The sequence below is a fragment of the Callospermophilus lateralis genome, chromosome 17 (assembly GCF_048772815.1).
Source record: "Callospermophilus lateralis isolate mCalLat2 chromosome 17, mCalLat2.hap1, whole genome shotgun sequence".
NCBI classification, from domain to species: Eukaryota; Metazoa; Chordata; class Mammalia; order Rodentia; family Sciuridae; genus Callospermophilus; species Callospermophilus lateralis.
Genome location: NC_135321.1, coordinates 22,173,832 through 22,199,080, shown reverse-complemented (window position 1 = coordinate 22,199,080; position 25,249 = coordinate 22,173,832). Strand labels below are relative to the sequence as shown.

General features: G+C 38.7%; 1 pseudogene; it reads right to left on the bottom strand.

Moving 5' to 3' along the window:
- Positions 1 to 11,727: 11,727 nt before the first annotated feature.
- Positions 11,728 to 13,528, bottom strand: LOC143382992 (keratin, type I cytoskeletal 18 pseudogene; annotated as a pseudogene).
- Positions 13,529 to 25,249: the final 11,721 nt, after the last annotated feature.

Here is a 25,249-nt window from a genome sequence, read left to right as displayed (position 1 = left end):
CTTTCCAGAGTGGTGCACAAATCTGCAGTTCTCACCAGCAATGTATAAGTGTACCTTTTCTCCCACATCCTCACCTACATTTATTGTTTCTTGGATTCTTGATAATTGACATTCTGATTGGAGTGAGATGGACTTCTCTAATTGCTAGAGATGTCGAACATTTTTTTATATATTTGTTGACCATTTATATTTCTTCTTCTGTGAAGTGTCTATTCAGTTTCTTTGCCCATTTATTGATTGGGTTCTTTGTCTTAAGGACACCTTTTCTCATTTAAGTTTATAGTACTATTATTCACAATGACTAAAATGTGGAAGTGCTCAAGTGCTTATCATCAGATGAAGGGAAAGCAAAATGAGGCATATATATGTGAAATATTAGCCATCCTGACAAAGGAAGAGAGTTCTGACACATGCTAGAGCACCGTGAACATTGCACCAAGTGAAACAAGCCAGTCATAAGAAGATCAGCACTGTCTGACTCCACTTATAAAAATCACATAGAGGAATCAAAGTTACAGAGATAAAAAGTAGAGTGGCTGTTTCCAGGGGATGGGGAGAGGGCAGAATGGGGAATTATGTTAATGGGCACAGAATTTCAGCTTTATGAGATGAGAAGAGTTGCAGCGCTGGGTGCACCACATTAAGAATGTATTTTATGCCACCAAATTACACACTTAAAATAATTAAGTTGGTAAATGCCAAAAAGTTAGTGTGCTATATGGCATGAGAGAAAGCAGTCAAATGCAAAGAATCTCCAGGTGTGAGTGAGTCATGCACAAGGCAAAGACTGTTTGGGAAGATGAAAAAATAAATAAATAAATTAAAAAAAAAAAAAAGAAAATACAGACAGATGAGGAACAGAGATTAACAGAAAATGGGGGTGATTTTCCTTGCTAATTATGCCCAATTCTACTCATTGCATTTATTTTGTCCTAGGGATACATATTTTCTGTCAAAGGATTTGCAATATTTCTTATGATGGTCTTGGGTAAACTAAATGTCAAGTTTGGGATCTTTATCCTTGTGTTCTATGTAATGCTAGAATAATCATCTCTCAGCATTTTCTAAATATTTATCTCTGGAAATGATGTTCGCTGGCACAGAAATATTGACATGAAATATCTTTACCATATAGTAGGTAACAAATAAAATGCAATAAATGGCAGTAGAAATTCAAACATCTGTATATCCCATTGATATTTATTCAGTACCAACTGTATGCCAGGCAGTATGATAGATATGAGGAATGAAGAACAGTGATGATACTGTTAAGAACTCATCTGATAATCATCTGGAATCTAGTTCTGGTCTAGTGGGGAAATGAGAACTGCAGATTGAGTGCTCGTAGTGAATCAAATAGGACATCTCTTGGATATGAGGAGTGCAATGACAACATCGTGCAATTTCTGCAGGTTTCTCCTCTCCATGCAACACTCTCAGTTGGAAAGCAGAATTTCCTGTAGTCCGTCCACTTGCTGTGCAATGGTCTGTGCTGGACTCCAAAAGATGGAAAGGAGGGAATCGTTGATTTGCCCCTCACTGTGCAAGGTGCTTTTACCTGCATACATGTTGCAGTGAGCTCATTTTTGTGCACCACCCAAATACATGTAAAATCCCTAACCCCCAAAGGGATGGCATTTGGAGATCAGGCCTTTGGGAGATAATTCAGTGTAGATGAGGTCATGAGGGTAGAGTCCTCATGTTAGAATTAGTGTTCATTTTGGAAAGGAAGATGCCAGAGTGTGCTTGGGTGCTTTCTCCTTCTCTCTCTCTTCCTCTCTCCCTCCTATGTTAGGGCACATTTAGAATTCAGCTGTCTGCAGGTTAGGAAAAGGGTCCTCACAAGACACTAAATCTTCTAGCACCTTGATCTTGGATTTTCCAGTTGTTAGAACTATAAATATAAATGTATGTTATTTAGATCACCCAATATTTTGTTATATCAGCCTAAGCTGCTATGTTTTACATAAAGTCATGACTTGGGAGGAGATACTATTTTATGAATGAGAAAAGTGAGGCCCAGGAAAGTTAAGCAAGTAGTTCATGGTCAAAGACGAGATTCTCCTAATCTGAGAGTCGAATACAAGCTTATATCCAATGCTAAGCCTAGGGATTCATTCATTGTGACATGAATCTGATTGATTTTACTGAAATGTTAGAGGTCAAATCTTTGGAACCATTAAATCTATGCAAACCAAGGCGGGAGGCTTGCTTGTTTGCTTTTTATTTTTTTATTTTTTGTGGGAACACTCTAGTAAGGAACACCTTTTTTTGTTGTTGTTCATGCAAATCTTTGTCTTGCCCGAGAAGACTTGTTCTACTGAACACTTAGGAAAAGAAGAGACTGGTGGCATCATAGGAGACTATTTCACTGAAATTTGACTCAAAACTTTCAAGGCAACAATCCTCACGGGATTGCACATGATAGTTATGTCATTCTTAGCTGCCAATGTCCTTGATCTCCAAGTTGTCCAGCTGTCCAATGTTTTCATCTGCTCCATCTTACTGTTCTTGCCCAGCTCATGGGGAAGTGCTGAAAGATTCCTCTTCTTTGAGTTCTTTGACTCTGGTTATCACTTTTGGGGAGGATTTGGCTCCATACCTGCCCTCACCCCCTTTTGACATCATGGACACACTATAGTATGGATTCAATTTTGCTTCCCTCTCACCTCCGTGGGTTAGATGTCTTGCACTCTCTATAGTTTCTGACCACAGCCCAGCTACCTGTGTTTCCATGTCGATTGCTACAGGTCAACTCTGTCTAATTCTTCTAGAACAAATGCCTTCAGCATTTTTTTAAACAAATATAATAAATAAAATTAATTAATTAAAAAAAACCCTGTGTGCCATGTGTTATACCGGGTTCTGAAGTGGGAACAGCACACACATTAATTTTATAACCTAATGTGGGTGTATGTGTGGGGGGATGTGGAGGAAATTAGTGTTCAATGAAAACAGACGAGAGGAGTTTTTATTTTGATGTTTAAAAGGGGGTTAAGAGAAGGCTTTCTATTTAGAAGCAATGTCAAGATAGAAACCTAAAACCTCATGTGAACAGACTTTTAACAGGTAGAAGGGATGAGTATGAGAAAAAAATCATTTACTGAAGGAAATTTTCACCACAGGGCCCAGAAGCACAAGAAAATATAGTAGAGCTCTCGGGGAACCGAGTGACAGCAGATGACGCTTGAACACTAGGCAGGGGACAAAATCACAGTGAGCCTTGTAGGTTATGTTAATGACTTTGTCCTCCATCCTGAGATTAGTGGAACCTATTGAATTGTTTTGAGGAGATGGTACAGAAGTATTGACAAGACACAAATAGAGTTCTGGTTTCTGGAGGATCACTCTGGCTATTGTGTAGAGATTAGAGTGCTATGAGGAGAGAGAGTAGAAATAGAAATTTGTTTAATTTTCTTGTAAGTGTCTCTTTTTCAAGTGAATGATGGTGGTCTGGAATAGGGGAATAAGATAGAGAGAAGAAATCTATGCTTGAATTCGAGATGTATTGAGGAGAGACAGAATTCTGATTGGTCCATGTGGCTATTGGTTAAGGTAGTCAGTTGGTTCTTGGTAACTATTTTTAGTGCCTCAAGACACTTCAATTACATGTTTCCGAGAAGGTGACCATTGAGCTGATTTATCCATGCGTTCATCGTTATCAGTTCATTTTAGGGAGTGTTTGCTAAAATTAGTGTCAGTATTAAAATTTAAAAATTGACAAAAAATCATTTCTCTTTCAATGTAGATATTGTTCTTTATCCACAAAGAGACGCTTCCAGGCACATCTTTGCTTCAATGAGGGGTTTGGAAGTTCAAGAGAAAAAGCGCACTTGTCATGCTGTGACACTGTTATTGCAGCCCTGGGACTAGAGAGAGACTTGCTCACGTGTCCTTCTGATGTTTGCTCTTGACTTTGTTTTATTTTCTTGCCAGTCTGTGAACTTCTAACAAGGGATACTTTGCAAAATACCATGCAGTAGAAACAGTAAGGTAGGATTTAAGCTAAATATCTATCTGTTTTCAAAAGTCTTTTGTGGACAACAGTGTTTGAATCAGTCTATGACTGAAAGCCAGCTGTAAAAAATTGAATTAGGGTTAACAATTGAACAACTATGTGCATCATGCAGTTCCATCATCAGAAGGCAAACAAAATAAAGAAAGAAAGCAGATGTTGTATTGTTCCTCGAATATCTTAGGGGTCAAAGGTGATTGCTGTGTGTAAATATTTTTTATAATTTTGAGTCTTTCTCCCTTTTGAAAAAAAATTCCACCATTCTTCATATTGGGGCATAATCTGAGAAGGGGTCAGTTACCCTTGATAGTTCCAACTTGTCACCACTTAATCATAAATTTAAGAATTGGCACACAGCTGGGCAAAATAAACGTTTTGCAAATGAAAGATATGGTACCTCCTTTTATTTGTCTTACATTTTTTTCTTCCAAATGTTGTTATTCTCTTGTTCTAACATTCTACTTTTTCTTGACCTTATTTTGTCGTATAAGTCCAAGTTATAATTATTATCTTAAAAAAATTTTGATCTAATTACTTTGGTATTAACACTTTTCAGCTTTAGGTTTTCCCCCATTCTAAAACTTTCTAACCAGCATAACATTATGTTACTTCTCTCTGGTTATATTTCTTGATGTGATGTGACACGAAGCATCTTACTTGTGAACAGATGGATGATGGCTATGATTAGGGAATGGAAATAAGATTTTCTGTTTTATTTCTGCTTCTCCACTTGAGGATATGGTGGGTGGTAGTTTGAATTACTGTTCCCAGTTGTTATCTGCCTTCCCTATAACTCATCACGGAACGTTCATTGCTCCCTAATGGGAGGAGAATACTCCCTGACCCTCTTGACATCAAGTGTGGTTCTGGGCCGCGATTTGGCCAGCGGAGAGCGAACAGTCAGGACATGAGCCTTATCCAAGCAGAACTTCTAAAAGCCTTCCATAGTTTACCCAGCACAGTTTTCTCTCTTCCATGCTATAAGGCTAATTCTGGCTTTATACATTCTCAATGGTGATGTTGAACCCAATGTGGTAAAATTAACTCTTGGATATAAGGCAAAATTTATGCAGAGAGCACAGATAAACAGAAAGTACATAAACATATAAAAAAGAATTGGGGAACACCAGACTCAATCCTTGGGATGGGGAAGATACATACAGAAAAGCTATGAAATCCTTCCACCCACAGCTGATGGCTAACATGAGTGAGAAGCAGCCCCTTTGGTGTTGTGATCCACCCAGGGTTTGGGGTTGTAACCATGCTGTGGCCTAGGAAAATCTGAGTGCCACCACTAGCCATCTGTTGGCTTTTATGTTCTTCATAGCACTCTGGACAATTTTCTTGGGGCCTAACTAAAAGTTTGGTTCCAAAGATCTAATCTAGGGTTTGATAATCCTTGCTTTTGAAAGAGTATCCTGATAGTACTGATGAGTATTTGGGTTTGGGGTCAGTGATGTTGACCAGGCCATAGTTCTGTGATTCATGGGCAGCATCTAGCCATCGAAGTAAATTTGTCTCAGATGTAACATTTGGTGTTCTGAGCTATTTCCCAGTTTTCATCTGCGAGTTATAGCAAATACTGACAACAAACATTGCTAGCCAAGAGATCATTTGCAAAACCCACCTGAAGCTGTTGTACCATTTCCTTGCCCAGTATTTCCTCGTGTGTATAGTTTACTTTTTTTGCCAGTTTGTCAGCTGGATCGGAGAGTGTTCATTGCTCTATTTTTACCCCAGCCTCAGCTTTCTATTCTCTGATTTCCATCTTGTACCTATGGAGACTGTGGTCTGGGAATGGGGGTCTTGGCTCAGTTTTTAACTCATTACTCAACTCTTGCCCTCTTTTACATTGGGCTCTTGATTTCATTTTGTTACCTACAAACCCAACTCTTCATCTGGTCTCTGCCTTTCACAGTAACCCTGATTTCTGGTCTTCTATTGAAAGCTGCTTTAAAGATTGAGTTTAGGATGCATGCCAATGAGACACGAAGGGAGATCTGTTGGCCATTGTGGGGTTATTAGTCTTCTAAGAAGCACTTAGAAAAAGAACAAGTTTTTTTTTTTCTCATCCGCTATCAGGTAACTAAGTATTCTTGATGCATCATTTCATGACCACGTATTATAGGTTACTGTGAATCAAGCAGAGAGGAAAAACAAAGTATTTTGGGCCTTTGATGACACCAGTATGCTGCTGCTCCAAACCTGAAATTTCCTAAATTCAAACTTCTTTACATGTGACAGATTTGAAAGTTTTCACCATTAAAGCCACTGTTAATTAGGCGTTCTATACTTGCAAGCAAAAGCATGTCTGATACAAACTTGCTTTGACTTTTCCAGCAACTCTTGCTCACATTTTCTTCTTTCAAGTTCCATATTATCTCCACTGCATGTTTGGTTCTTATATCCTGTCTACTATTTCACATATAGGCTTTGCCTCTCTCTTGGTTTTGTAAGCCACTTATAGACTGGAAGCAGATTGTTTATTTGTCACTTTGAGCATTCCTTGCAATGACTTTCTCAGGGTAGAAAAATAAACCTCTTGTTTTTACCTGTGTTAAGTTTACCCTTAAACATTTCAAGCTTGAAGTATCAAGGTCTATTAATGCCCACCTGTTAAAAAAAAAAAAATGAACTTAGGAAATTTCAGGTTTGAAAAAACAATTCAGCAATGTCCCCAAAGTAGCTGTGACCAATCTGCCTTTTTTTTTTTTACTTGTCATTTTGATGAGCCATGAATTGACAGAAGTGGACATTGAGATATTCCATAAAATTTCTACGAAGAGGAGCCTAATGTCCTTTGGGTAAAAGAAGAGTTCACTTCACGTGTTTGTCCCTTTTAACCTCTTAGTTTCGTGTTTTTAATGACTTCTTTGGTCTGTTGATATTTGAAACATTAACATAATTATCTATCTTAACATATTGTATTTGCCACCTGCTGGGGATGAAACATTGAAACTATCACTAGTAGCTCATTAACAATAACACTAGTCCCTCATTAACAGTGTTGACCCAATTACATGTTGTGTATCCCAGAGACAAATAACTGTAATTGCAACTCAAAAGTGATTTCATAAACACGAAGATTCTTTTTTTTGAAATGCAAATCAGAATGCATTATTTGAATTTTCCACATAAATATAGGCTTAAATGAAACAAAACCATTCAACCAAATAAAATAAAAATTCAATCTAAAGAGAGGCCATTTGGAATCAATTGGTACAAAACACATTCTGCTTTGAAAGATCAAAGCACTTTCATTGCTGGGTGCAGAAATTAAACAAGTTAGCAACAATGAAAGCCAGACATCTGGTAAGTGACATCTCCCCTGGCTATCAGCAGGTAGTGATTTTCTTTTGGAACCATTCAGCTTATTGTCTGTTGCCTGGACAATGGAAGTCTGATGAAGCATTGATATAATCTGCCTGGAGGTTTAAAAGCTCCATTGAAGAGATGGAAAGGCAGGGAGTTTTGTAGGGAAAAATAATCATTATATATACATATATATGTAGACATAAATAACTGTGCCTCTACCCATCATCCCGGGGAAGAGACCTATATAAATAGAAGCAAATGTAGTGTGATATATTTACAGAGCTAGGGAATGTTCTTTTACCCAGACAATTACTATGATAAAAATTAGGCAAAGATAGCCCAGGGAAACAGGAAGAGACAGCTCCCAGAAAGAAAATCTGTGCTAAAGTCAAGATGTTAAAAGCAGAGACATTTCTTCAATACCAGCAGACTGCTTCATGGCCTGTTTTTTTTTTTTTTTTCTTTTCTTTTTTCTGTTGACAGAAGAAAATACTGCCAGAGGAAAGGGGCCAAGGAATGGTAAAGGAAGGAAAACATCAGCGGGGAGAACAAAACTTTGAAATTTACAGTCCAGAACACCGGCTTCCAAGATTTTCTTAGAAAGTCTCCATTGGACAAACATTCAATATAATAATGATGCCTATTCTTGTTCTATTATTTAACAAGGCCATGTGGTGGATAAGATGCTGTATTTACCATTTAAAATGTTAAAATAACCAAACATACACTGAGTGCTGGAAATCTCCCAGGCACTGTTGAATGCTGGAGGGGAGACTTTAAACCAGGAACATGACTTGGGACCTAGCTTTCAGGAAGACATCTCTCTCAGGCATTAATATAAAGCAAAGCCTGTCACTGGGAAACGTACCAAGTGCTATGGACTCCCTGCAAGGCTAAAAGAACTGAAGAAATTCAGCTCTGGCTCTGGCAAAATACTCCGAGTCTCATTTCCCTGTTTTAAATGCACTCTTCTTTGATCTGCCGGCAACAGGGAGAATCAAATGATGGGAGGGTTGTGAAAAGTACTTTTGGGATGACAACACACCCAGTGAAAATGTTCAGGCCCTCTATGGAGAGTAGGCTGAGGGGGAATTGATTCGGACAGAGGTCACACTCTGGGAGCTCCATGAAACTCTAGAGCCGGCCCAGGGTACTTGACCATCCGGAATGTGCTGAGTTCAGGAGTTAACCTGATCCTGGGGATCGATTGTAATTGACTTATGTCACACAGATTTTTGCCATTTTCGCAGGAACCTTTGATGGAAAGTCATTAGAACATTACATCGTTCCCTTAACACGTCCAATATGAAGGAAAATATTTCTGTGCTCAATATTCTCAAACTCCTGGTGTTTACTTTCTAGAATATGCCCTCTCCAGTCTTTCTTCTGCATGGATGAGGGGTCTTCCATGTATTTGTACAAAAGTATGTAATTTAAACCTGCCTGTGTCTTGGCCCCCGCAATTTTGAATGTGCCATTTATTAGTTTATTTCAGTTTTGCAGCAAACATCAGGCACAGAGGGTGGAACAGACAGTGTCTTGTCCATTTCACTGAGGAAGAGGAGGAGGCGCATTTGCCCAGTGACTCAGTGCTAACAGGGACACACAGCAAACACAGAGGTTGAGGTTTCACTTTCGGCTATTTTTATTAACAGTGTTCTTTCTTGTCTGAACTCAGCACAGATATGGAGCCAGAAGCAAGAGCAGGGCCAGTTAAAAGCATCATCTAAATAACCCTCTTTGTCACACCGTCACTATATCACATTAGGCCTCCCTTCCCCTGCAGTGAGACTTATTTTCATTTTTGTTTCCCAGAGCTGAAAATTTGATTAGATAGCTACTTATTCTTTCTACACAATTAAGGTAAGTGATAAAATGATAAGATAAATCAAGGGCACTTATGTGTCCTAATAGCATGACATTGGCAAGCATTTATTTTTGGGCTTTCTGACTTTGGTTAAATTATCTCTCAGTCTTTCTCAATGTCTTTTCCTTACACACACACACTCCATAATGGGCCATTTGCTTGTTGACTATGAGGTGGGGACTGCCTTCTTATTTTGACCCTGCAGGTTCTCTTCCCCAGGGGTATGAGATCACTATTCTAATCTTGGAACTTGGATTTCTAATGAATCATAGATACCTAGGTATGAGGTGAAAAGGGACTTCTTTCACCAAGTTGGAGCCTCAGATTCAGAGTCAGGATCCCGTGATTGAGGTTAGTCCCTTGATTGCAATTTATTCAGAACCATACTGTCTAGCAAGGGGCTTCTTAATACAGAAACATCCATCCAGTCTTACCATTTTTGAAATTATTAGAACAGGAATTGAAAAGTTGAAAAATAGAGCAATATAATTATGATTACTGCTGCCTCCATATGTATCTAAAGATTGATCCATTGCAAACAAAGCCTAACTTAACAGTTTGAAACACATAAACAACTTTTTCATGATAAATCCAAACCATACCAAAACAAACCCCATAAGGAAAGGTAGCAGAATACAACAGTTACTAATATGGCATTATGTAAAAATGTGGATGTGTAACCAATGTGATTCTGCAATCTGTATTTGGGGTAAAAATGGGAGTTCATAACCCACTTGAATCTAATATATGAAATATGATATGTGAAGAGCTTTGTAATGTTTTGAACAACCAATAAAAAACAAACAAAACAAAACAAAATTTAATTTCTTAAATGAAGTTCTCTTGGCAGAATTTTGATGATCTATACAAGGAGAAGCCGACAGCATTATCTCTCTCTCTCTCTCTCTCTCTTAAAAAAAAAATGTTAAGTTAAACCGAGCCCAAAACACAAAAAACTTACCTTTTCACACCTGGCAAGACAGTACACGTGTATGAAGTTAACAATCTTTGTATCTGTTCACAGCTATTACAAAGCACCATTTTGTAGTATGTCTTGTTTGATCTTACCATTAACTGTGGAAGGGAAACCTAGCCAGTAAAGTGATGTGTAAATGTAATGTGAGATGATAATGACTTCCATGATTAATGACGGAAAAGGGAACCGCATGTTACGATTTGATTACCTAACATCCCTGATCACATCTTTGGTCACAGCATCCTGAATTTTCAGTGAGCATCACTTCCCACAATCCTGAGTCTTTATGATTCAAGTGTTGCTAATCAGGTAGCTTGACTCAGGTGGAGCCAGGGAGAACCCGTGGGATTTTTTTAAATAAAAATTTCAGGAAAAAGACATGTTTTGTCTTTTTGGATTTCAAGTGTGAAGGACAAAACTGCCTATTATACAGACATCTCAAGACTAAGGCCATCACACAGGGCAGCAAAAGAGAGATGGAGAGAGTCAGACTGAGTCCTAAGAGTGTGGCTGTTGCCTGCCTATTCGGAGGTTGTGCATTATAATTATACATAACGGTGAGATTCATTAGGCTGCATTTATACATACACATAGTTTGATTCAGTCTCATTTTCTAGTACCTTCCATATTCCTCCCCTCCTCTTCCTTCCTCTTCCTCTCTTCCCCATCCACTTGCTCTATTCTATTGATCTCCCTTCTATTATTATTATTATTTTAATTAGTGCATGATATACACACACATGCATGCAGGTTTGGATTCACTGTGGGACATAGCATAATTTGGTAGATTTTATTCCTTAGTACTTCTTCTCCTTCCCTCTTTACCCCTTTTCTCTACTCTGTTGGTTTCCAGAGTTTTTGATAATCAGAAAAAGGTGTCCTTTTAAGGTGAGCGCTGAGCATAACAAGTAGTTAACACCTGTGTAAAGGAGAGGCCTGTCCTAGGTGGGTGTATCTCATGCCAGAATGTGTGGTTTTGTGAATAGAGTTCTGGCTAAGTGCATATATGCAGTTGCCCAATCTATTGCCATTTTCTGCACCCTGGATCCAGCCATTCCTGCAATCATATATCCTTGGACTTTGCCATTACACGAGAGTCAGAAATCCTTTGCTATCAAACGAGTCTCATGCTTGATAAATAGAAGTGGAGTGTTTCAAGTATCAGATCTCAGAATGTGAAAATGATTAAGTCAAATTGGGGCGTGGGTTGGATATTTGCCAATGTCCTAAACTATTGCACAGAAAGTAGTTGGATCATGGTTTATTGAATTTTAAAATTGAGACAAAGGCTTCCATTAAGGCGTGAGTTTTAGATTTTCGGTAAAATTGGTCTGTGGTTTTAATTCTGCTAATGTTTTCATACAAAGGTAATGCCTTGGTTTCAAAATGAACTTGGGGGAACTTCAGTTGAAATGGAATTATCTCACACTTAAATATATAATCAAATCAAATTTACCAAAACAACTGTCTAGGACTAATTTTTTTTAATTGTCTCCTGACCTCTGAAATTTTATTGGTCCCCTGTTCCCCAAAGACCCCCCAGCTCCTGCTGCCTCAGTGCCTCAGCAATTTTATGTCATTGGTCTCAGACTCAACTTTGCTCCCCGCATCCTGCAGATGGTGGTCTTTTGGATGGTTTACATGGAATTGCCACTGTCCAGGGCATCGCTGCAATGACTCCACCAGGCAGCCATAAGTGGTGATTTCAGCCTCCAGTGTGGTCTTGATATCAGCAAGGCCTCATAGTTCTGGGCCTGATGCTGTCCCTCTGCCCTGGTCTGTGCCAGCTCTGATTGCAGGTACAGCAGGACCCCCTTGAGCTGCTCCATCTGTATGGCATAGTGGGCCTCCATGTCCCTCAGACTGTTCTCTAAACTGTACTTAAGGTTTCTTATGGAGTCCAGGTTGATCTCCAAGGACCAGGCTGTGCATCTCAGCTCTGTGACTGACATCTCCACAACTTGATCTCAGTGGGTGAGATCAAGGTGGCCACTATGTTCTCCTTCATCTGCTGGGACCAGTACTTGTCCAGCTCCTTTTGGTTCTTCGGAGCCATCTCATCATACTGAGCCCAGATGTCTGCTGTGATGTTGCTGAGGTCTTGAGATTTGGGGGCATCCATGGTCAATGTAGAGCTGGAAATCTGCTTGATTTCCTCTTCATGAATAACAGCTCCTTCTTGACACCTTCCATTTCCAGCTGCAGCTGAATGATATTGGTGTCATCAGTGTCTTCAAGAAGCCCACGGAGATCACTCTCCACAAACTGGTGCTTGGCCAGCTGTCTCTCCTATTTGACTCTGAAGTCATCAGTAGCAAAAAGAGTATTGTCAATCTGCAGAACGATGTGGGTGTTGTGCAAAATATTTGCAAAGATCTGGCAAAGATGCAGCTGCCCAGTGGTCTGGAAGTAATGCCTACAATCTCCGACCTGGGGCTGCTTCTTCTCCAGATATTCCAGGATTTTGCCCTCCAGGCTCATCACTCTGTCCAGGCTGGAGGCCAAGTGATTCTTGAGGTCTTGCATGGTCTTCTTGCTCTTGATGTGGCCATTCCCCCCAGAACCCTGGCCATCCCCACCTCCAGATTCAGGGACTCCCAGCTGCCTCACGGAAGTTGGTGGAGCAGGATGCAGAGGTCGGGAGCCTTCAGCATTGGCGCCTGCCTAGAAGTTGGCAGTCTCTGGCAGGGCTGACCTAGTGACTGGGTAACCAGAGGGAGCCCAGGAATCCTCAATTGCTGGAAAAAGTAGTGGAGGGGGTTTGAAAATCATGTTGTCTAGGAGGGAGGTGAGAGATAAGGCAAGTTCAGGTTGCTGGGAATAATCTTTATTGAAATAATTCAGTGGAAACAATTTATATCTTCCATAGTTCTTGCTTTACTAAATTTCTCTTTTAAATAGATTTAGCTGCTGTTATGGTTTGGATGTGAGGTGTCCCACAAAAGTTCACATGTCAGATAATGCAAGAAGGTTCAGAGGAGAAATGATTGGGTTATATCTTAACCTCATTAGTGAATTACTCCCTGTTGAGGTTAACTGAGTGGTTACTGGAGGCAGGTGTGGTGTTCCTTGGGGGCATGGGGCATGGCCATGGGGTATATATTTGTATCTGGAGTTTGGAGGCGTTCTCTCTGCTTCCTGATCGCCTTGTGAACTGCTTCCTGCTGCCACATTTTACCTCACCTTCAGCCCTGAGGAATGAAGCCAGTCTTCTATGGACTAAGATCTCTGAAATGGTGAGCCCTCAAACAAACTTCTCCTCCTCTAAAATTGTTCTGGTCAGATCTTTTAATCACAGCAGGAAAAAAGGTGACTAAAATAGCTACCTTACATTTTTCTGGAGAATTTTCACCATTTTTGATGTTATATATTTATGCTTTCTTCTCTTTAATGATTAATCCTCAACAGATATTTTCATATTTATGATATATTTTAAATTTTTAAAGAATGAAGATCTTGAATTTTTTTTAAAAAATATTTATGCCATTTATCACTTAAATATTTTGTTGGTTTTTGCTTTTCTAACTTCCTTTTTAGTTTTTTTTCCTATTTTTTTCTACATAGTTTCTTGTACTGAATTTATTATTCTATAATAAAGCATTTTAAACAGGGATTTTGCTGAACATAATTTAGGAATATCATTCAAGTTTTGAAACTTTGCAGTTGTAATGTTACTTTCTAAATAGTCTTTAAATGTAGTTTGGGTTTCTCTTGGAACAAAGAATAGGAGTATATATATTTGCACTTTCTCTCCTTTCTTTTTTTTTTAGTGTGTGTGTTTGGGGTGGGGGCTACCTGGGATTGAACCCAGGGAAGCTTAATCACTGAGCCACATCCCCTGGCCCTTTTTTATATTTTATTTTGAGGGGGTTTAGCTAAATTGCTGAAGCTGGCCTTGAACTTACGATTCTTTTGCCTCAGCCTCCCTCTTATTTCCATGGCATTGAATTTGCTTTTGTAAACTTGTTACAGACGAGGGTCCCAATGTCTGGTCAAATAATCATTGGGGATTTTACTGGCCTCAAAATGTTTGAGAAAACATGGGTGTTGACTGTACCTGATTATAAGAATTACTCAAAAAACAAAACAACAATAAAAAAACCCTCTTATCAGGTTTTATAGATGAATCTACCTATCCAATATTTCTATTTTTTCTCATTCTCCTCTTAATGTCTATCCTGAACTTCTGTCTTATCATATACACCTAAAATCTACAATAATAAAGAAAAACAGTGTTACTAATGAATCAAGATCCAAGGAAGACTTAGTGGTTTGTCTAGGGAGGGTTGCTCTGACTTTTTGATTGTCACTGATTTGGCAAATTATGTCAATCATTTCAAACTTAGTTGAGCCCCAAGATAAATTCCTGAATCCCTCTTAAGTCTACCAGTGACACATAAAAATCAACTAAGTTATGAATATGAATATGCAAAACAAAGAATGGATTGGTGGAGATGGTATCAACTGGAAGTTGAAAAAAAAAAGTAGCTGAGTAATGAGAAAAATGTGTGATCTGAAGATCACCTGTTCTTATTTGGAGAGTAAACCTCTCCTGTAGGATTGGAGGAAGATGGGATCCAGCTATATGGAATTGGGGGTGGGCATGGAGCACTAACAGCTTATTGAACAAATTATAATTAACGCTCTTCTCTGTAGCCCCATTTCCACCTCTACTTCAGAGGCCCTAGGTGCCACCAATATGTAAGATGATTAGGTGCTAATTAACTTCTGTGGTATAAATCGGGATGTTTCTGAGCTTTCCCTGTACCTTTGGGACTCGGCACTCTAGGGTCTCTCTGGTAAGATGTTTCTTGACTTCGCGTTTCAGTTTACAAAGTTGTGCTGCTGTTTTATTCTTTTTTATTTTACCTTTGGTCTTTCATCCTAATAAGTTTCAGTAAGTATTCAGAAGACAGACAAAGTCAAGGCCTGTTTTTGCTCTGCCATCTTTATCTAGAAGTTTGAAGGACTGTTTGTTTTAATCAAGTTATCTCTTTTCTAAAGCAAACTTGAGTTGTGCTATGTGAGTTTTTCTACTTTAGTTCTTCTATCTGCCTAATAATTAGTGTCAGTTCTTCTCACAATCTGTTTTTATGTTTTTTGACAGTTTTGCTTTCCAAAGTCATGGTGAATCTTTTAAAAAGTATAGTCTTGATGGATATCTTTGTGATAGGTTGAAAGAGGCTATATTGTAGTTTTATAGTAGAGACCGTTTTGAACTGGAAACCATTGATTTTTTTTGTTGTTGTTTAGAAAGCTGTGATCTGATTGAGTGCAAAACTAAAATTTGGGATTCTGACCTTGGATACTATATATATATTTTTAAATAGAAACGGCCTTTTACTACACTTGAAAAAAAAAATGGCTGTTCCTATCACCTGAGGTCTATTGCAGTACATTCAGGTCGTCACATCTCAACTGTTCAATGAATGTGCTCAGCCAGCTACTTTTCTGAAAGCTTCTCTTGAAGCAAAACTCCTGGAAAGAGAAGTCTATATTTACTGTGTCATGCTCACTCCCTGGGTAATATCACTGAGTTCCATGACTCAAAACTACTGTCTTTAAGATGAAGGGTCTAAGCCTTATAACTCTGACTCTGACCTCTTCTTTCAATTTGAACCATTTATCTAGCCACCACTTGGTTGCCTAGTTGCTAACCCAGTGGCAATTCAAAAGAAAAATCTTAATTCTATCCCCTTACATGTTTTTTCCCCACAGGGTTTTTTTCCCCTTTCCTGTCTCAATATATGACTCTACAATTTGCTTTTTACCACATTACTCAGGCTGAAATCCTAGGAGTAATTTTTGTAGGGTGATCAACCATCCTGATTTGCCTGGAACTGGGAAGTTTACCAAGACATAGGACTTTGATTGCTAAAACCAGGAAAACCTTAAGGCAAATTGGGATGAGTTCAACACCCTAAGGTTTTCATTTTTCCTTTCTCTCACTCATAACATGCCCAATGTATTAAATATGTTTTAAATTAATTATGATAGCTGCTTGACAATATGCTGTCCTGGAGAATCATATATGTAGCTTTTGTCAATGTAAAGCCCAAAGTAGAGGTGCTGGAGAAACTGAAAATTCATGTTGAAAAATAACAATTAAGGGCTGGGGATGTGGCTCAAGTGGTAGCGCGCTCGCCTGGCATGCGTGCGGCCCAGGGTTCGATCCTCAGCACCACATACAAAGATATTGTGTCCGCCAAGTACTAAAAAAAATAAATGTTAAAAAATTCTCTCTCTCTCTCTCCCTCTCTCACTCTTTCTTAAAAAAAAGAAAAATAACAATTAACTACTGTAACAGGGAAAGAGATGCGAATTTAAAATCACTTATGTTACCCCATTCCTTCAAAATTATTTGAAATCTTGTTTCGTGTATCAGTTTCCAATTCCATAGACTGTTTTCTTTCAGGAAGCACCCTTTTCATGTGATTAAGTAACAGCCATAATGACAACCATATATTTTTTTTAAGGGTCAAATCCTTTGCTTTTTGATGACATAGATTTAATTCTAAATGACTGAAGCCCAAAAGGGAATAATGGGTAAAATTTCCTTCACTAATAAGTAGTAATACTTGAGGGTGCCAGGTTCTTTTTTAGACACTGAGGATACAACAATGAAAAAGGTACAGTATCTTATCTGGTGGGAAAATCAGTATGTTTCATAATAAATGTATAAGTAGGAATTATGAGAAAAATTAAGTCAAGGTAAGATAATGAGGGGTGAAAGAATAAATGAAGTAATGTTATAGGAGGTGGAGGAGAGGGAGGGAGCTGTTGCCTAAGTGCCAGAAAAGTCGCTCTGTGGAGGTGGTAATTAAGCAAAACCTAAATGAGGTGACAGGCCTATCCTGCAAAGGTCTCGGGAAGGAATTTCTTGAGCATAGGGAAGAATATGAACAAAGACCTGCTTGGAGACCTGCAGGGTGGTCAATGGTAGTTGAAGATGGGACAAGAAAGAGAATGAGGTTGGGGAAACACAGGGGGTCCAATCACTGTAGGCCTTGAGTCTGTAGAAAGGGATTTGGATGTATTTTGTGCATGATTGGAAGCTAATGGGGAATGCTGACCTTTCTGGATGCTGTGTAGCGAAGAGACAATGGGAAGGCAAAAGTGGAAGAGTGCCCTGTCAGAAAGTTCTTGCTTCAGATGAGAGATGATCCTTGGCTTGCACTAGGATGGCAGAGGTGAAGGTGAAGGAAATTCTCAGGCTACTTTTGGCAAAAGGTGATCCTAAAAAAATAGCATGATGAAGCAAATATGGCTTCAAATCTTTAGCCCAAGCATCTTAGAATATACTTGCATCTGCCTTATAGGAGGAGGCTGGGTATGGGGTCTGATCTGGGAAGGGGGAGTTTAGTTTTGGAAATGCTCAGGTGGAGATTCCTCCTACATGTGCAAATGAAAATATTGAGCAGGGAGTTGGCTAACCAAACCTGGAATTCTAGGAAAACAGTGGTGCATAATATGGAGTTATCAGTGAGTAGATGGTGCTAATGGCCATGACATTGGGTGAGATAAACTAGAAAGTGGAAATGGGGATGAAGTGTGAGGGCTGGGGACACTGAAGCAGTGATATCTGTAAGGCACTCAGAGCACATGTCATTGGTGAATATTGATAGCACATGTTACCTAAGTGTTACTTAAAACATAAATTTAAGAAATAATCCTAATATTTAGAGACCTGGAAATGCAGATTGAGAAGCAGCAGCCAGAAAGGCAGGAGGGAAACAGTTTGTGAGGCATTGTTGAAGTTTAAAAAAAAAAAAAAAAAAGTGATTTTTGGGTAAGAAGTTGTAATCAACTTTTTTTTTTTTTTTTTAAAGCAGAAAATAGTTTTTATTTTGCTATAGCCAGGTTCAGAAGGTACAGCTTTTGCTGTAATCAACTAATCCCCCTGAACCCTGAGTTCAGGCAGTTTCAGAACTTTATACCCAGCATGTGAGGGGAGGAGTTCACAAGTTCAGTCTGTAGAACTTTTTCTAAAGCAGCTTTTTTTTTCACTCTTCTGGGCAAGTTAACCCTTCAAGGTCAGCACCTGAGAAGGGGAGAGCTGCTTCTCCTGTTTTCCCCCTCCCCCTGCCAGCTGTTACCAAGGAGCCCAATTAATAACCCCTTCTCTTGAAATGTAAACATCTTTGTGAAGCTCCAGCCCAAGGCCAGAGGCCTAGTTAAAAGAATCTGTTTTTCTTACCACATTTGACACATTTCCCTTGAAAACCTTTACAAATTGTTCATGTAAATATATATATGATAGTTCATAAATGTTTGTGAAAAAACTAGGAAAGAGGTGTTCAGCACCTGGAGTGCTGATTTCTCTCAAGCCTGTGGCCAAATTTAATTATTTTAAGATAGAGCACCGGGAAATAGGAAGCTTAAGTACATTGAACTCCTTTGTAGAGGTTCTTTTGCTGATAGTATAAGTTTCTGAGAGGTCAAATAAGATGAAACATAAAAAAACAAAACAAAACAAAATTGGATAGATAAAAAGGGAGAGAGAAATGTAAGAGGAGGCATTGTGTTTCAGGTTGAGGTGAGGAGCTGCTAATCATCCTCTATTTTGGGCCATGAGACTGAAGCCAGGAGATGAAGAATATTGACTGGAGATAAATGGGGGCAGAGCCCCACCTTAAAAGTAGTTGCTTCAATAGCCTGAGAAACGGACTCTTCATGAAGGAAGTCGAGCCATTGGCAAAGCCGCTCAGTTCCAAATGGAGAAGGGTGGCATTGGCAGCAAGCTGGGAAAAAGAGATTCTGCCTAGATAACAAGAACAGCGCTGGGTAGACGGTAAAACCTGATGTCGGTGGTACAGCTTGGGGCTGCAGCAACAATATCTGCCACTACAAACGTGGGCTGAAGGACCTCCTTTGAAGAATGATTATCTTAGATCATACCAAGGGAACAGGATTGATCAGGATTTGATTTCTTTTTAATAAATAAGGTGGCAGTAATGTACATGTATTTAAGTGTGTTGTAAAGTCATTTGTGCCTAGGAGAATGACATTTCTGTTTCTGTAGTTGCCTTCATGTGAGAGGTCTTACGTTTCTTCTCTGGGTCTGGGTGTGAGTGATGTGTTATTCTCGTCTCTGGGTGCTCTCAGTTCCAGGGGCTGCTTTCTCTTTAAGATTATGTGGACGATCAAGGTGACCATGCAAGGCAGGTATCTTAAGTGAAAGATGTACATGTCTCTTTTTCTTGACTTTTCTGCCAATATAATCTTTCTACCACATTGTGGAGCTATTTGTAAGTTGGCCTCTATAGTCTACTTTTCACAGTACTGGATAACTTCCATGTCTACTGAACGTACCAGTCCCCTATGAAACTGGAAGCAAATGTGTAGTCTAGCTATGTTACCTTTAGTCCCATGAATGATTCATGAAGTTCCCCTAAAGTCTGCCAGCATGGAATTTCTGACCTTCAAGTTGCTGGGAATGGCAGCCAAATACATGACAACATGACAACAGTCCTCTGGCTGCATAACCCAAATGCAGTTTGGGAACAACTTGCTTTTAGTTAACTTACGAATGCATGTATATACTGCTAACATGATTAGCTTATATTCATTTTAGGCATTATGGTACCTGATTGTTGGTACCTAAATGAACAATGTTTGGATAGTAGTGAGGGCATTCTTAACAGCAGTGTAGGTCACACCTACTGATTATCAACCTGCTACACAGAGGTACTTGGTCTTGGTTGCTGGCATATGGTGGCAGATGAGGACTGGATAGACACAGGACTGACTCTGAAGTATTGTCCTCAACCAGACTGAGCCACAGCTGCTATCTAAAGATATGAGGTGTCAAACGTGGGGGCATGTCTAGATCAGAGTATCAGTAGGTACTCTTCTGTCTGGCAAGAGCACATCAGGAGCAAATGGGGAACCAGATCAGTCTATGAAAATAGAGCCCAGAGCTTCAAATGAGCTTTGAGTGGCCAGCTTGGGGTTCAAAGGCCAGGGATCGACACAGGTAGCAGGGTCAGAAATTCAGGCAAAGAGACCTGACACTTGTTCAGAGAATCAGTGGCAGGCTAGGACTTCTATGCAAACCGTTTAGTCTCAGTCGGGGGGCTTTTATATTCTCTTCACTAGTGCAGAAGACAGATCTCCTCTGCACCCAGACAGGCAGAGATGCATTTACTTATTCAATTGATGTTTGGGTTCAACATCGAACAAAATACACAGACACTAGCCTTATCCTTTCAAAGTTTATACAGTACCCTACTGGGTGAAACCAGTATAAAACATATACTTAACGTTAGTAATGAGGGGTATATTAAGAGCAAATTCCAGGCTAGAAAGGACAGTGAAAGGGAGAAAAAGGAGAGTACTATCCTATAGTTAGGGACACTGCCGCCCTTTAAAACCGTATCAGAGGTACATCACTGGATTGTTCTCTCTGCTCCTCAAACACTCCCAGCTGCGGTGACTTCAACTCTACAAACTCAGTCCCACCCCAGTTCTACCTCTGGAGCCAGAAACTTGATTGTGCCTTGCTACTCATCCCATTGAGCTGCTGATATTATAATTTTATGGGGACAGGACTTTAGCCTGTATCTTTTGTGACAATCTCTTCCCCTTTTCTTATTCCTCAGTATCTGGGTCATGCCTTATTCTTAGCATATGTTTCCCTGACTTAAATGTGTATTCCTCAAGGATAAGCATTTCTCATCCCTAGTTTATCAGATAGGAAGTTGCTATCACCTGCTGTTGACTATCCATGCCAACTGTACCCTGTCTGAAATCTTGTCCTTTATAGGGGTTTAATTTCACAGTCCTTCCCAGCTTGGGTAGACCCCTCCATCATGAACTTGGTAGAGTCATTCCTAAAACCCTCCTACTCTACTACTTCTTTCAGATGCATTTCCAGGACTTGGAATGTTTTTTTTTGTTTGTTTGTTTGTTTGTTTGCTTCTTGTTTCTTACATTTTAATCTTAAGCATGAAGATGATTTTTTTTTTTTTCTGGTCTCACTAGCTTCTACCTCCTTGGGTCTTAGTTCTGGGAGTAATGCTTACTTCACATCATTCATGAAAGAAATGCAAATGCATGAGTAGATCTCAATTTTGTCATTGTGTAATTCAGTCTTGAATTGTGTAATTCCTCTGGGCAGTATACTGCCCTTTCATCTTTGGATAGGATGATCGGCATTTACTTATTTTTTCATTTCAAGCATCTCTAGGGCAATAAGCTTCAGACAATGGTCTGTAACTACAATCATCTCAACTAAAAAATTTACTGCCTAACCAAATATGATTCTTAGTATAATTCTCATATTTTAGCTTTTCTAGTTTAAAAATATATACATATTGGAAAGGAGGTAAAGTAGGAGAGAGAAAAAAACCAACCTAGAAGTTGTATGAGAAAGATGAAGTTCTTTTTTTTTTTTTTTTTGGTTGGGGATGAAATGCTCAATATCTATAATTTTGATGTAGGGGAACATCATTGGTTTCCTCATCCATACTGATGATGATTACTACTATAAATATCCAGACTTGTTTGTTAGAGAGGATAAGCTTTCTTAGGAATACTTTTCAATATTAAGATAATAAACAGGTTCTTGTCTTTAACTATTAGATTTTCAAATGGTGTCCACTTAATACTAAATATTACAACAATGTTAAATGAAATATATTTGAAATCAAGTCAGAACTTTCAAATATTAAATGATCCCATGTATAATAGCTACAGAAGATAAAATAACTAAAAATTAACCAAAGAGGTAAAATGTCTCTACAATGATAACTATAAAACATTGATGAAAGAAATTGAAGAGAACATACACAAAATGGAAAAACATCTCATGTTCATGGATTCGAAGAATCAACATTGTTAAAACGTCCACATTTCCCAACATGATTTGGCAATTCAGTCATGTAATCCCTATTAAATACCAATGTAAATCTTTACAGAGCTAGAAAAATTCTAAGTCACATGGGAGCACACACATACAGAATAGCCACAGTGATTCTGAGCTAAAATAATAAAGCAGGTGGCATTATACTGCCTGACTTCAAAATAAGCTACAAATCTGTAGTGATCAAAATATTGTTGTAGTGACATAAACAGACACATAAACTAGTATTACAGAATGGAGATCTTGAAAGTAAGTCCATGTATCTATAGCCAACTAACTTTTCCACCAGGATTCTAAGAATATTGGGAAAGGATAGTCTTCTCAATAAACGGCACTGGGAAAATTGGATATCCATATCTGTGCATTCTTTTTGTACTGAGAATTGAACCCAGGGATGCTTAACCACTGAGCCACATCCTTTTTGATCCAGGTTCTCATTAAATTGCTTAGATCTTCATCAAGTTGCTGAGGCTGGCTTTGAATTTCTGATTCTCCTGCCTCAGCCTCCCCAGTTGCAGGGATTAAAAGCATATGCCTCCATGCCAGGCAGATATCCACATCTAGAATAAATCTAGATTCCATTTTTCTCACTAGTTAGAAAAATCAACTCAAAATGAATCAAAGACTTAATTGTAAGACCTGAAACTATGAAACCTCTGGAAGAAAACATAGAAATGATTGAAGGCATAGGAATGGTTCAGGATTTGGCAGAGGAGGGAACCTAAAAGAACAGGCAATAAAAGCAAAACTAGAAAAAATAGGATCACATTAAATTAAAAAGCTTCCACAAAACACAAGAAATGATTAAGAGTGAAGTGAAGAGACAACTGGCAGAAAGGGGGAAAAACATTTGAATACTTTACATCAAGGGATCAATATTCAGAATATAAAAGGAGTTCAAACAAAACTCAGTATCAAAAAACTCCAAACAATCTAATTTAAAAATGGGCAATAGAACTAAATAGTTATCAAAAGAATACATGAGAATGGCCAATAGATATATGAAAAACTGCTCAATATCACTGATGATCAGAGAAATGCAAATCAAAACTACATCATCTTATTCCAGTAAAAAAAGGCTATTATCAAAGAGACAATAACAAATGCTGGCAAAGATATGGAGAAAGGGGAGCGCTTATAAACCATTGGTGGAATGTAAATCAATGTAGTCATTATGGCATATAATATGGAGGTTCCTCAAAAATTAAAATAGAATTACTATATGATCCAGCAACCCCACTAGTGGGTATTTATTCAAAGAAAATTAACTCAGTAGGTTGAAGAGACATCTGCACTCCCATGTTTGTTGCAGCTCTATTTACAATAGCCAAAAATTGAAACAACTTAAGCGTCCATTACTCATGAATGGGTAGAGAAAATGTAGTATATGTACACAATTGAATACTATTGATCCATAAAGAGAAGGAAGTTGTGTCATTTCTGACAACGTGAATGAACTGGAGACCATTGTTGGGTGAGATAAGCCAGGTACAGAAAGATAAACACTGCGTGATCTTACTCTTGTGGAATCTAAAACAGTTCACGTCATAGAGCTTGAGAGTATTTGGGGGGTTACCAGAGGCTGGGGTGGAGGTAGCAGGGAGGAATGAGGATGGGGAAAGTTTGATCAATGGGTCCTAAGTCATAGTTAGATAGCAGTAAGAAATTCTGGTGTAGGGCGACTATTGATAGTGACACGTGTTGTTTAAAAAAGCTAGAATAAAGGATTTTAAATGTTTTCACCATAAAGAAATGATAAATGTTTGAGTACACAGGTGTGTTCCACCCAATTTAAACATGGTATATACGTACTGAAGTATTATAAGCTTCCCATTAATAGGGAAAATTTGTGTGTGGTGAGGTACAAGGTGTGGAGGATCAAGCTCTACTATTACTGAGCTACAAACCCTCATTTTTTGTTTTTTATGTATTAAAAAATTTAAAAATAGCAATATTAAGCATTCCTTTGAAGTCATGCTCTATACATATACATATTTAATATTGAAATGACTTTCTGGTAATTTGTGCTGTGAAGAGGCTTGTTGGACAGCCAATGGGTCGAAAGCTATGCTTAGGAAGGCCAGAGTTTCTCACTTGCTGTGAGAGACTCTTATCCATAGGCAATTAAGATTCATTGACCAAGGGTGGATGCAAATGTCAAAAGTGAAGGTTGCAGAATGACATATTGTTCAGAAAATACCTCAGGGATATTTATCTAGACTAGGACTCTTATACGAGGAAATAAAAATCCAATTTAGGAGATTAAATTTCTACATGCAATGGTATGTCTCACTATTATAAATAAAAGTGTAGGGTAAAGAACATAAAAGAGCATAGTAAGTTCAGTTCCAATATTGGCGGAGACCTCCTGTGTGTGTTGCACAGTGTGTTAGGAGCTAAGGGTACAAAGATGACTGGCATAATTATCTGTACTGCCATGCAGAACAAATATAAAGAGGCAAGCTCTTATGGTGGTTGAAGTGTGACTGTGAAGTAGAGCTATCTGGACTCCTATTTCTATGAATTAACTATTTCATGATTCAGAGTAAGTTACTGAATTGCTTGGTGCCTCAGTTTCCCTGCTGCAATAATATTACCTACTTCATGGGATTGTCCTTTGAGGAATTATATGTAAAGCTCTGGAGCAATGCCCAATTCAGTAAGCAATAAAGGTTTCTCATTAGGCTTGCTCTATGGGTTTAGAATAGTGTTGCCCAAAGTCAAATTTGTGCTGAGACAAAAATAACTTATCGAGGTATAAGAATAAAATACCAAAACTTCTATTTTGATTTTAACCTCAAAATATGAAATTCAGTTTTATGAATATTGCAAATAAGGTGAAACTATTGCCTGCCCTTAGTAATAAGGGAGAAAGCTGTGTGAAACTGGAGGATAAGGGAGGAGCCAGGAGCCTTGTTTGCTTTTAGCATATTGTTTTAGTTAGCGTTTTTTTTGCAGCTGTGACTAAAATACCTGACAAGAACATATTGTAGAGGAAGAAACATTTATTTGAGGGTTCACAGTTTCAGAGGTCTCAGTCCATAGAAGACCAGTTCCATTCCTCAGGGCTTGAAGTAAGGCAGAACATGATGGTGGAAGAGTGTAGTGGAGGAAGCCTCTCACATGATGATCAGAAAGCAGAGAAAGACTCCACTTGCCAAAGGCATGCCCACAAGGACCCACCACCTCCAGCCACATCCTATCCACCTTCAG